At 42.9% G+C, this 12,720-nt stretch overlaps 1 long non-coding RNA gene across 1 annotated transcript; it reads left to right on the top strand.

Annotated features, from left to right (window-relative positions):
- The first annotated feature begins 35 nt into the window (after positions 1 to 35).
- LOC115652092 lies at positions 36 to 11,244 on the top strand. The gene is made up of 3 exons (XR_004000539.1): positions 36 to 124; positions 3,167 to 3,316; positions 10,032 to 11,244. It is a non-coding gene; the product is annotated as an uncharacterized LOC115652092 (long non-coding RNA).
- Positions 11,245 to 12,720: the final 1,476 nt, after the last annotated feature.

Genomic DNA, 12,720 nt, shown 5'->3' with positions numbered 1-12,720 from the left:
CCGGCCACACATGTGCTGGTGGCTGTAGCCTGCACCATGTCTCTGCGGGGCGAGGTGGCAAGTCGAGTTGTTCCCTTGTGAGCGTCGGGAAGCGGGTGTTTCACACGCACCCCCGCGGAAGCAGGTAATGGTACAATCCACAGACTGCTTCGCTCCACCAGGGTATCGCTGAGCGCTCTAGTTAATGCGGAGTGCCGGTGGGAGACTTCGGATGGCGCAGGTGCCAGCCAGAGCGCTCCCTGGAGGATTAGCCTGGTCTGGGGTATTACTGGGGTGAGGGGTGTGCTGTTTGCACGGACATGTTACTAGCTAAACTGTTATAGGGTACATCCACACTACAGGATTATTCCGATTTTACATAAACTGGTTTTGTAAAACAGATTGTATAAAGTTGAGTGCACGCGGCCACACAGAGCACATTAATTCGGTGGTGTGCATCCATGTACCGAGGCTAGCATCGATGTCTGGAGCGTTGCACTGTGGGTAGCTATTCCGTAGCTATCCCATAGTTCCCGCAGTCTCCCCCGCCCATTGGAATTCTGGGTTGAGATCCCAATGCATGATGGTGCAAAAACAGTGTCGCGGGTGATTCTGGGTAAATGTCATCACTCATTCCTTCCTCCGTGAAAGCAACGGCAGACAATCATTTCACACCCTTTTTCCCTGGATTGCCCTGGTAGACGCCATAGCAGGGCAACCGTGGAGCCCGTTTTCCCTTTTGTCACTGTCACCGTATGTGTACTGGCTGCTGCTGACAGATGCGGTACTGCAGCGCTACATAGCAGCATTCATTTGCTTTTGCAAGGTAGCAGAGATGATTATCAGTCATTGTGTACCATCTGCCGTGCCACTGGCGATGAGATGACTGTTATCAATCGTTCTGTACCATCTGCTGCTGTCATGGGTGCTCCTGGCTGGCCTTCGCTGAGGTCAGCCTGGGGCACAAAGACAAAAATAGGAATGACTCCCTGGGTCATTCCCTCCTTTATGTTTTATCTAAAAATAGAGTCAGTCCTGCCTAAAATATGGGGCAAGTGTACTGGAGAACTAGAGTACCAGAGAGCACAGCTTCTCCATGTCAGATCCTGCAGAAATGATGAGCTGCATGCCATTCTAGGGGGTGCCACTGCAACAACCTCTCCCGTTGCTTCCCTCCTCCCCAACCCTCCTGGGCTACCATTGCAGGGTCCCCCCATTTGTGTGATGAAGTAATAAAGAATGCAGGAATAAGAAACACTGACTTTTTAGTCAGATAAAATGAGGGGGAGGCAGCCTCCAGCTGCTATGGTAGTCCAGGCAGGACATTAAATGGTGAGGGGAAAAGGAGCCCAGCATCCCGCTGCTATGATAGTCCAGGCAGTACAGAATCTTTTCTTTAGACATGAAAGGGGGAGGGCTGATGGAGCTCAGCCCCTAGTTGCTATGATGAAGATGGTTACCAGCCATTCTATATCATCTGCCAGGAATGACCAGGAGTCATTTCTATTTTTACCCAGGCCCCCCCGGCTGACCTCACCTGAGGCCAGTCAGGAGCACTCACGGGATGATGACGAGGACGGCTACCAGTCATTCTGAACTGTACCATCTGCCACCAGGGAAGGGCCGCGTCTACCAGCAGCGTGCAGTAGACATACGGTGACATTGAAAAAAGTCAAGAAATGATTTTTTTCCCTTTTCTTTCACGGGGGGGATAGGGGGTAAATTGACGAAATATACCCTGAACCACCCCAGACAATGTATTTGACCTTACAGGCATTGGGAGCTCAGCCAAGAATGCAAATGCTTTTTGGAGACTGCTGTGGACTGTGGGATAGCTGGAGTCCTCAATACCCCCTCCCTTCCTCCATGAGTGTCCATTTGATTCTTTGGCTTTCCGTTGCACTTGTCACACAGCACTGTGCTGTGGAATCTCTATCATAGCCTGGAGATTTTTTTCAAATGCTTTGGCATTTCGTCTTCCGTAACGCAGCTCTGATAGAACAGATTTGTCTCCCCATACAGTGATCAGATTCAGTATCTCCCTTACAGTCCATGCTGGAGCTCTTTTTGGATTTGGGGCGGCATCGCCACCCGTGCTGTTCAGAGCTCCACGCTGGGCAAACAGGAAATGAAATTCAAAAGTCCACGAGGCTTTTCCTGTCTACCTGGCCAGTGCATCTGAGTTCAGATTGCTTTCCAGAGCAGTCACAATGGTGCACTGTGGGATACCATCCGGAGGCCAATACCGTCGATTTGCGGCCACACTAACCCTAATCCGACATGGCAATATCGATTTCAGAGCTACTCCTGTCATCGGGGAGGAGTACAGAAATCGGTTTAAAGAGCCCTTTATATCAATATAAAGGGCCTCGTTTTGTGGATGGGTGCAGGGTTAAATAAGTATAACGCTGCTAAATTCGGTTTAAGCGCGTAGTGTAAACCAGGCCATAGTTAGACCAGTATAATCCCCTGGGTGCGCGTTCTTCTTCTGCACTAAAAGTAGCTTTTTTGTTGTTGCTGCTTTGTTTAGTTTAGTTTAAATCCCTTCCAAAACAACATAAGCTAGAATGGGAAAAAGTCTCTTCCACCAGAGACTGGGTGTCTGCCTGGGTTTTTATTCTGTTGTTGCTGTATTTAGGCTTGGCAGAATTTGATTTTTATTTTTTATAACTTTAACGGCTAATAATGTTTATTTTAAGCATTTTTTAAACAATTATTTTTTTTAATTGTGTGACTTCCCTTCCCTGGGACATTATGAGTGATCAGACAATAATCACTTAATGACAGTAGATGTTGAGATTCAAGAAGTAAAAGCTTTGTAACTATTAAAACACAAATTGTCAACGTCACATGTCAAAACATACTAAGTAAATAGCCTTAAATCAAACCAGTAAGTTCTCAAGCAGCAGTTCTCTTATGTTGCCTATTTGTACATTTAAATGATTATTTATAGAAATATATTTTTGTTTATATAGATACAGTGGAATTCATGTCTACCAACAAAAATCTAGTCAACTCTATTGATTTCAATTCACACCTTAGCTTACATGGTATGACTTTCCTGTGTAGACAAGTCATTAGTGAAAAGCAGCAAGAAAACATTTAGGTTAATCAAGGCTAGAGAAGAGTGTGAATCTTTCCAGAGGGATGGAACAAAGCTATTTATTATTACTTATTTGTGTTACAGCAGTACCTAAGGACTCCAGCTGAAATCGAGGCCCCTTTGTCTAGGCTTGGTACAAACATACAGGAAGAGAGAGTCCCTGCTGAAGACAAAGGGTTGTGGGGAAGGGGATATGACCTACAACAGAGTGAACAAATCTACAAATGTCATTAGGTACCAAATTTTTTGTTTTGTTTTGTTTGTTTTGGTGACAAAGCAACTGCAGATGAAATTCAGTGTAGATGTGCAAGTAACTTATATTGGAAAGAACAATTTGAACCATTTACACATATTGATATATGCTAAAAAAAATATTCTGACAGGAAAAAGACCTGGGTATCACTAGGGCCATCACTATGAGGTGAGAAAGACTGTGACTGGCTGGGCAAGGAGTCTAGGACTGAGATTGTAGGAGGAGTGGAAGATTGAGACAGATTGGGGCAGGGATGCTTATGGCAGACTGAGATTGCATGAGGAGATAGGGGATAGTATGCAATTATGTAATTAATGTAACAATGAGGGAGCAAATTAAGGTTGCACGGATAGCCTTAAATCTGGCATTTCTTACTTTTGAGTACCTGACTTTGCAACCTTAATTTTCTTTTCTCATTTTAAGTGTAATTACACAAATAGATGGTACCTTCTTATCCTGAGCGCTCTGTCTAATTTTGGTTGCCCTTTCTCAGTAAGAATGTGAGAATATATGTACAGTTTCTTTAAATCTGTAGTGGGATGACAGGGAGAAATGGAACTAGGGGAAGTTCTAAACAGGAGATCAAGAGAATAGCTTTAGTGTGATGATAGTTTTTTTTCTTGAGGTGATTCTTTGCGAATCTTTATTTTTGTTATATGACAAAAAATAATAGGAAAGATCCAGAGAAAGGCAATGAGTATCTAAAAGACCCAGTCTGTTTAGCTGAGAGGAGACAAATAAGTAGTAGAATATATAAAATAATGAATGGTGTTGAGGTGGTCAACTGGACACATTTATTGTCTCGTAACACAAGAACAAAGGGCCATTCGATTAATTTAAAAAGCAACAAATTAAAACTGATAAAAGGTTGGTTGTTTTTTTGAAAGTGTCTTTAACCTGTGAATTCACTACCACAAAATATTAATGAACCAAAGAATTTAGTAGGAATCAAGAAAGCAGTGGAAACCAATATAAGCATTTAAACTACCTAGAAAAATGTTAATAGGATTCTCAACCCTCATGCTTTTGAATAGGGTATTTCTCAATTTGAGTAAGGGTATCACTGTCTAGTCATATGTTTCTAACAGGTTGAGAATGCAACAAATAGCAAGCAAGGGTGTTCCCAGAATCTTTCTCCCAAATCTGAAGAGTTCATTTTAAATTTTGGGTGTAATTCTTCCTTTTGAATACTGACCCTCAACAGAAGAATACATGCTGATGAATCAGGGATCTGTTCATTGGTTTTAATGTCTAGAACAGATTCTAAAAAAATGTTGCTCTGGGTGAACTCAGGATGACAGAGATCTTCTACTGAAAAAAAGCAGTATACTTTGAACTGGTGTACAGCCACACTGTGATAAATGAAGGGGGAGTGGGGTAACTCCCTTTTATGGACACCCAGTCAGCTAGCTATGAAGTCCCTCTTGGTGGATGTTCTCTGCTTGCTTTACCTGTAAAGGGTTAACAAAATCCCCCAGGAAAAGGAAAGGGAGTGGGCACCTGACCAAAAGAGCCAATGCGAAGGCTGGAACTTTTTTAAATGGGGAAAAAAAACTTCTCCTTTCTGTCTTTTTTTTTTTTCCTCTCTCTCTCTCTCTCTCTAAGGAAGAGGGGAACAGGGAGCAGTTATGCTACGAGAATTTCTGCTTTAAGCCAGGTATGATCATAAATCATTAGATCATACCTAGAACTACTTATTTGGAACTCCCAAATATGTAAGTAGATCAGAAATATTTAGAAAGACTCGATTAGGGTCATTTCTGTTTATTTGTTATAGCTAATGGACTCCTCTGTGCTAACCCCAGATGCTTTTGTTTGCTTGTAATCTTTAAGCTGAACTCCCAAGAAAGCTACTTCAGGTGCTTAATTTTTGGAACTGCTCTTTTAAAATCTAACAAAAGCCTAAGTTCCAAAAGTATTTTCTTTCTTTTTTTGGTTTTAATGAAAAAATACCTTTTTTTAAGAACAGGATTGGATTTTTGGTGTCCTAAGAGGTTTGTGCATATGTTGTTTAATTAGCTGGTGGCAACAGCTAATTTCCTTTGTTTTCTTTCTCAGCTTTTCCCCGGGGGGGGCTTGAGGGTACTCCATAAGAAGGAATTCCCAAGTGCGTCTTCTTGGGTTCCAGAAGAGGTTTTGAATTTGGGTGGTGGCAGAGTTTACCAAGCCAATGTCAGAGAAAAGCTGTAACCTTGGGAATTTAATACAAACCTGGAGTGGCCAGTATTAATTTTTAAAATCTTTGCAGGCCCCCACCTTCTGCACTCAAAGTGCCAGAATGGGGAATCAGCCTTGACACACACACATACACATACTCAAACCATTCTTAACTGACTATTAACTGTAAACAAAATTGATGGAAAAGATTAAATCCTTTTTATAACCCTCTAAAGTAGAACGAATGGTTCACTGACACCTATTGAATGCAATGGGAAGATTCCATTACCTTCAGAGGGTGTTGGATCAGGCTTAAAACATGAGAGCTGAGCAAAGCAATCAGTGTAGAGAATTTATTCCATGGGCCTTTGTGTTCACTGACATCTTCTGTAATTCTGTCAGCGAGGAAGGCAGACCCTTGATAAAGGGCCTGGATTTGTTGCTTACATTGATGAAAACCGCATATTACTGGATAATAATATGGAGGATCTAAGAATAATTCTACCGTCTGCAGAGTCAGTATCCCATCCAAGTTAAAAATAACCTACGTACTCTCAGTTTTGCATACCTTAATTACTTCCCAGATGGACAACAGCAATGCATCCTACCTGGATATGAAACCGTCAGCCTCCAGAAAACTACTAATTGTATAACCTGCAGGAGTTTACCTTCTCAACAGCATGGGCTACTGCAGTCACTGCTGACCTATTCTCATCTCACTACATTGGCTCCCTATAGAATATCAAAATCAAATTCAAGGTCTCAGTTCTTATTTTTAAGGAGCTTAACGATCTGGGCAATATTTAAAGGGTTACTTAAAGCTATGGGACAAACACTGCAGTCAACAACTCTATTCCTTGGGCACAATGAAACTGTACTTCAAGGGCCAAGACATACAATGAACTCCTATTAGAGCTAAGAATCACGACAAACAGGGCCGGTGCAACCATTTAGGTGGATTAGGCGGTTGCCTACGGTGCCGAGATTTGGGGGCGCCAAAAAGCGCCCCCAAATTTTTTTTTAAATGGTTGAGCAGCCGCTGCTGCTGGGACAGAGAGGGAGCCTGAGCTGCCGGCAGAAGCCAGCAGCCCAGGGGGTCCCCCAGGTCAGGGCGCTGCCGCAGCAGCCGGCAGCCCAGGGGGTCCCCCGGGTCAGGGCGCCGCCGCGGCAGCCCGCAGCCCAGGGGGTCCCCCCGGATCAGGGCGCCGCCGCGGCAGCCGGCAGCCCAGGCGGTCCCCTGGGTCAGCGCGCCGTTGCTGGCAGCCCAGGGCTTTCTCTGGGTCAGCGCGCTGCCGCAGCAGCCAGCAGCCCAGGGCTTCCTCTGGGTCAGCGCACCAGCAGGGCCATCCAGAGAGGGGGGCAAGAGGGGCAATTTTCCCCAGGCCCCACAGGGGCCCCCACGAGAGTTTTTCGAGGCCCCTGGAGCGGGGTCCTTCACTCTCTCCGGGAGCCCCGGAAAACTCTCGCGAGGCCCAGGCCACTGGAGCTTCTTCTGCTCCTGGTCCTCGCTGGTGGGGAGTCCTTCCGCTCCAGGGCGGAAAGACCCCCCGCCAGTGAATTATCGCCAAAGTGGGACCCGCTGCCGACCTGCAGCCTGGTCTTCGGCGGTAATTCGGCGTCGGGGGGCCATTCCGCTCTGGGACCTGTCACCGAAGTGCTCCGGAGACCCCGCAGCGGGGGCCCTCCGCCACAGAATTACCACTGAAGACCCGGCTGCACTTCGGTAGCTGGTCCCGGTTCGGCGGCAATTCAGCAGTGGGGGGGCCCCATGGCGGGTCTCCGGGGCACTTCGGCGGCGGGTCCTGGAGCGGAAGGGCCCCCTGCTGCCAAATTACCGCCAAAGTGGCGGCCCCCCCGCCACCAAAGACCCCAAGTCCCCGGAATCCTCTGGGCTGCCCTGGCGCCCCGTTGGCAACCCAGGGAGGTCCCCTGGATCAGCACGCCGCTGCCGGCAGCCGCCAGCCCAGGGGTTCTACTGCGCAGTCCTGCTTGGAGAGAATGTGGAGCAGAGGTGAGCTGGGGTGGGGAGGTACCGGAGGGCTCCTCAGGCCAGGGGGTGGGGAGCTGCCATGGGAGCTGCCATGGGGGCGGGCGGCACACTTCAGGGCGGGGGGGGGGGCGCAAGGTGGAAGTTTCGCCTAGGGCATGAAACTTCCTTGCACCGGCCCTGACGACAAACATTATCACCTTCTGTTCCAAGTAGACAGGAAAAGAGAGAGGAAAAGAACTACAAGTGACATGCTAGTCGCAGCATTTTATTCACTCTGATACCACAGTGAGGGGTGTAGTCTAAGAATCTGAATAGAATAGCAGGGTCTGATCCCATTTCATGATCAGTCCCTAATTTGGGGAAAATAATTTTCTTGTATTTGAATTGTCAAAGGCACATTTACTTTTCTCATCTTATCAAAATCAGAAGCATCTAGTAAAAAATAATGTGTCCATGTTCAGAATATTAATAAAGGGACAGATCAAAAACCATGTCTTGAGTTTTAGTATTTGAAGTTTAGAAAAGTGATACATTCGGCTCCCTGAAAACTAAAAAGAAAACAGATAATTCCTTAAAGATACTCTAACTTCATTTTTTCTCATGGAAATTTTTTTACTTTAGAGTTTGAGGAATACATGTACACCACTGGCCAGGAAAAACACTGCCTTTTACTTTGTAGAGCAGGGGTCAGCAACCTTTCAGAAGTGGTGTGCCAAGTCTTCATTTATTCACTCTAATTTAAGGTTTTGCATGCCAGTAATACATTTTAACGTTTTTAGAAGGTCTCTTTCTATAAGTCTATAATATATAACTAAACTATTGTTGTATGTAGAGTAAATAAGATTTTTAAAATGTTTAAGAAGCTTCATTTAAAATTAAATTAAAATGCAGAGCCCTCTGGACTGGTGGCCAAGACCTGGGTAGTATGAGTGTCACTGAAAATCAGTTCGCGTGCCACAGGTTGCCTGCCCCTGTTGTAGAGCATCAGAGCAGTCCAAACTTAGCATAGTTCTGAACTTTTGTGCATGTCGTAAATCTAAAGTGACAAAGATTTTGTTTGTCAGTTCTGCTGTTTATGTTTGTCTCACTTCCTCTGTTTTTTAACTTTGCTGATGTTATATTGGCTAATAAAGAGGGAAAGAGCATGTAATATAAGCCTGAAGTAAAATCAATAACTATTTACTACTAGTTTTAAGCCATTATTTCTCACAAAAGAATAGGAAATAATTTCAAATATGCACATTTGTGGCTATTTAACCTTTCAAAATCCCCAATAAATTAAAACTCAGACAACATTTGGTTAGACTTAACTATTTTGGTTTTGATTGGGGCATATGAGTGGTACTTTCTTGTAAGTGGCTTAAGTACTATTTATGTTTTAATATACATTAATAATTCAGAAACTACGCACCATGTATTTCTAAAAAAATTACAGATTAATTGTAATGCACATGTCCAGAAGCTCAGTGACCTTTTTAATACAACTTTAAAATAGCAATAATCCTGTGTAAAGTTGTCCTAGTGCCATTATGAAATGGAATGTATTAATTTAAAAAAAAAAAACCTAACTAGGCATTTACTGGACATGACAAGTTCATGCTTATGTCTGTAAACTTTATTTATGACCAGATTCTAGAGCCATTTCAAGAGAGAAATTTTTATATTTATATAGTGCTAGAGGTATTAATGGCACTTTAAACATAAAAGAAGACAAGTTTTCTGCCAAGAGATATTTATAATCTATACAAATATAATGAGTAAACATGTAGTTGGAGGGGGGATGTTTATAGAGGCAATGGTGAAAGCCCAAGAGTTTGGAATGCTCCACAGTGTGTAGGCTATATTGAGGCCAAGGAAAATAAGATGAGAAAAGGGAGGTAATCTTCAGCAAAATGTATGATTTTAATTATGTGGATAAAAACTATTTCTGTTCCTGTTCAGAAAAAAATCCAGCTCGAATCGGTCTAGGATATTATTGTGTGTAAGATCATAAAATAGAAGATGATTAGTTTTTCAAGTACTGTGCTAAGAAACAGAAGGTGAGATATCTGGTAGTAGTTAGTGTTGAGGTCAAAGGGAGAGTGTTTCTTCCCCCATATACCCAAAGTTTGTGGACAGGGACCTAGTTTATAGAGCGGGGAAATTACCCGAGAACTAACAAATTTTGACAATTGTGGTAATGTATGTAGAGAGCTAAGAGAGCAAAGTTGCTTTTCTCCACAGACTGGGTATGATCAGGAAGGCTGTAGATGACTAGAGGAGACTTTCTACTTGGAAAGGCTCAAAAATGGATTCAAATATACCTAATCATATTTGTGTCTAATGCCACTGCAGAATATTTATTGTTTGCCTTGTAATGTAATTGAACAAGATTCAAAGAAAATATTAAAAGCTTATACACTTATATTGTATTAGTGAGACATACAGAAAATGATTTAGGCACTTCTTAAGAGCCTTTCTTCTGAGGTTTTCAAAGCAGTCTGCAAACTGTAATTAAGGATCACAGCACCTTTAACAGGCGGCTAAGAATTGTTATCCTTATTTTACAGGTGGGGAAACTGAGGGAAAGATTTTCATCAATTTGCCAGTGCTGATGCAGGAACTCTGTGACAGAACCGCACATAGTACCCAGATCTTCTGATTCCCATGTCTGTATTCTGACTACTGTGTTCCCATATCTGTCCTCTTACATCTAGAGCATATATGCTTTTTTAAAATAATTTATATGGTCTGTGTAGATGTTATTTCCTTTTAGTATTTAAATGGGCAGCAGTTAGTGCCAACACAGACTTGACTGAATTAAGTAGGAATGCAGTAAAATTCACTAATACCTTTAAAATGAGGGTGGAGAAATTTCAGGTTGCTGATAAAGCTCTAGGGTTGCCAGGCGTCCGAGTGAGATAACACTCCAATGAGGCAACCTCATTAGCTAATAAGAACTGTACTTATCATCCCATTGACACCCAGAGTGAAGTCTTTTGGCACTCATCCTGCTCTCTGCCACAGTAACAATCTCTAGTTCCAGGCAGGTAGGTTGCAGATGCATATTCTTCCTTAGGGTCATGTGTTTCTGACAGTCTTTAATAGCACTGTATTTTTGCAGTTCAATACCTTATCCTTTAGATGGCATTAGATCCTTTAACATGTTAGAAAAATAACAACACTCACCATATTAAAGTGTGAGATGAGGGTAAATGAGTACAGCAGTAACTTTAGACACTTTGCTGGAAGGAATGCAGCCAGTCCTTGTTGACAGGAAACCATAAGTATTAAATAAAGGCCTAGATCCTTGGCTACAGGCAAGGAGGAGGCAGCACGATTCGTGAGTGTAGTGTTCAGAGGAGGCAATCCTGGACTAGGTCAGTCCTCAGGCATTGCACCAATTTTTAACTATCCCAAGGAGCAAATAGAGCAGCTGGGGATTGCCAGAGTACAGGGAGGACCCACCTATACCCTGTTTTTTCCCCCGCCAATCTCCCTGTGTCTGCTGCGGGGAGGCATAAGATTGAGCTGTTATGCAGGATCTATGCCATCAGAGTTTCCTTGTATGCTAGAGTGATGCTTCAATAGCTGGTTATGCCATAGTAGATCCAGATCTGTTGTTGGTATGTAAAGTGGGGCCACAAGGTAGGATCCAAGATGAAGATGGTAAAAAGAAGTGTAACACACAAGACACTTTCGTTGAAAATACAGTTGTGCATCTGCACATGATCTTGTACGAACCACTTCTAGAAAATTAAATTTTAAACTATTTTCCTAGTATATGATCTTTCTATTTAATTTTGGACTCCTGCATGTTTTCTAAGCATAGGGCTCAAGTGTTCATTTTATGTAAATTGCATCATACATGCAGTTGATGGAGCACTTAAGGGATCGTGATGCTGTACACCGAATCTGTTTTAATGATATGCTATTGTACATGCCTTAAATGTTGGGGAATGGGACTCCGACTATGATAGTTGGGAATGTACCTGTCTTATTCAAAGATCTTTCAACTATGTGCTTCAGTTTTAAGTGTTATCCCCACTTCACAGATATGGAAACTGAAATGCCAAGAGATGGAGTGGCAGGTCCAATGTCACACACAAAGTCTGTGTCAGATTTGAATATAAAGCCCAGGTGGTTTCCCAATTCCTAGTCCTATACTTTAACTGCCAAGCGAATTCTCCATTTAACATGGGTCTTCATGTACTACTGTAGTTGTTCTGCTCGGTGGAGGAGTCCTATGCAGTGTTAGGAAATTCTCTCTCCTATTTCTAGGTCCAGATTTGGAAGAAAGGCCTTTAAAATATTTTAAAGGTCTGAAATGACCTAACTGTTGAAACACACACGCACAAAGAATCTATGCAACATTGTCAACATTCATTTCTTCTTTTATGTTTGTGTCACTTTGGGAAAATTCTGACTCCATGTAATCATTGTTTTCATTGGGATTCATGAAGTCAAGTGAGGTTGCCTCTGCTTACACCAGTCTGAATTTGGCCTTTTATTTCTAAAATGAGTCTTTCATAATAAAGTACAAATGAGAAGTGTGTATCTCTGGCTGGCTTTTGGCTCTCTAATATAAAACATTGCAGTTGTGTTGGCTTTCTTTGCAGTTACATCTGAGTTTGACTTAATAAGGCTGTTAAAGGAATGTCTTGTTTTAATGCCATGTTTAACTCTCACTTTTTTTTTTTTTTTTGGTAATTTATTTACTCTGGAAAATTGAACCAGAGTTCAGCGTCTGTTTCTCAATGACATTTTGTGTGGATGTATGTTTTGACCCAGTATTACATCTGGTTTCACTAAGGAATATAGCAGTTAAGTAATTAGCCTAAAGTCACTTAGTCAATGGCTCACCCTGCCTGAAAATGCTCTACTCTTCTGGCTCCTTGTCTTTTTGTCTAGATCACATTGGCTCCCAAATTTAACTAAACCTTTATTTACACTTTGACAGACCCTTTCATTCCGTATAATAAATCACTTTTATTTGGCAAGATGTCTCTTCACAAGTCCTGCATGAAATTTCTACAAAAAATATTTCTATAGTGCTATACAAAATGATAAGAAAAGCCCCAGCATCTGTTTACAGTCTGTTGGTTTGGAGCCGTCCACCACGGGAACCGAGACAAGCGTTGCAGGAAGTGCGGCTACTCGGACAAGACCCTGCTCCACGTCCTGTGCAGCTGCAAGCCCCTCTCCAGAGCCTGGCAGCTGCGCCACAACACTATCCAGAACCGCATAGTGAAAGCTATC

The sequence above is a fragment of the Gopherus evgoodei genome, chromosome 5, assembly GCF_007399415.2.
Source record: "Gopherus evgoodei ecotype Sinaloan lineage chromosome 5, rGopEvg1_v1.p, whole genome shotgun sequence".
NCBI lineage: Eukaryota > Metazoa > Chordata > Testudines > Testudinidae > Gopherus > Gopherus evgoodei.
This window is presented reverse-complemented; position numbering and strand designations above follow the sequence as displayed.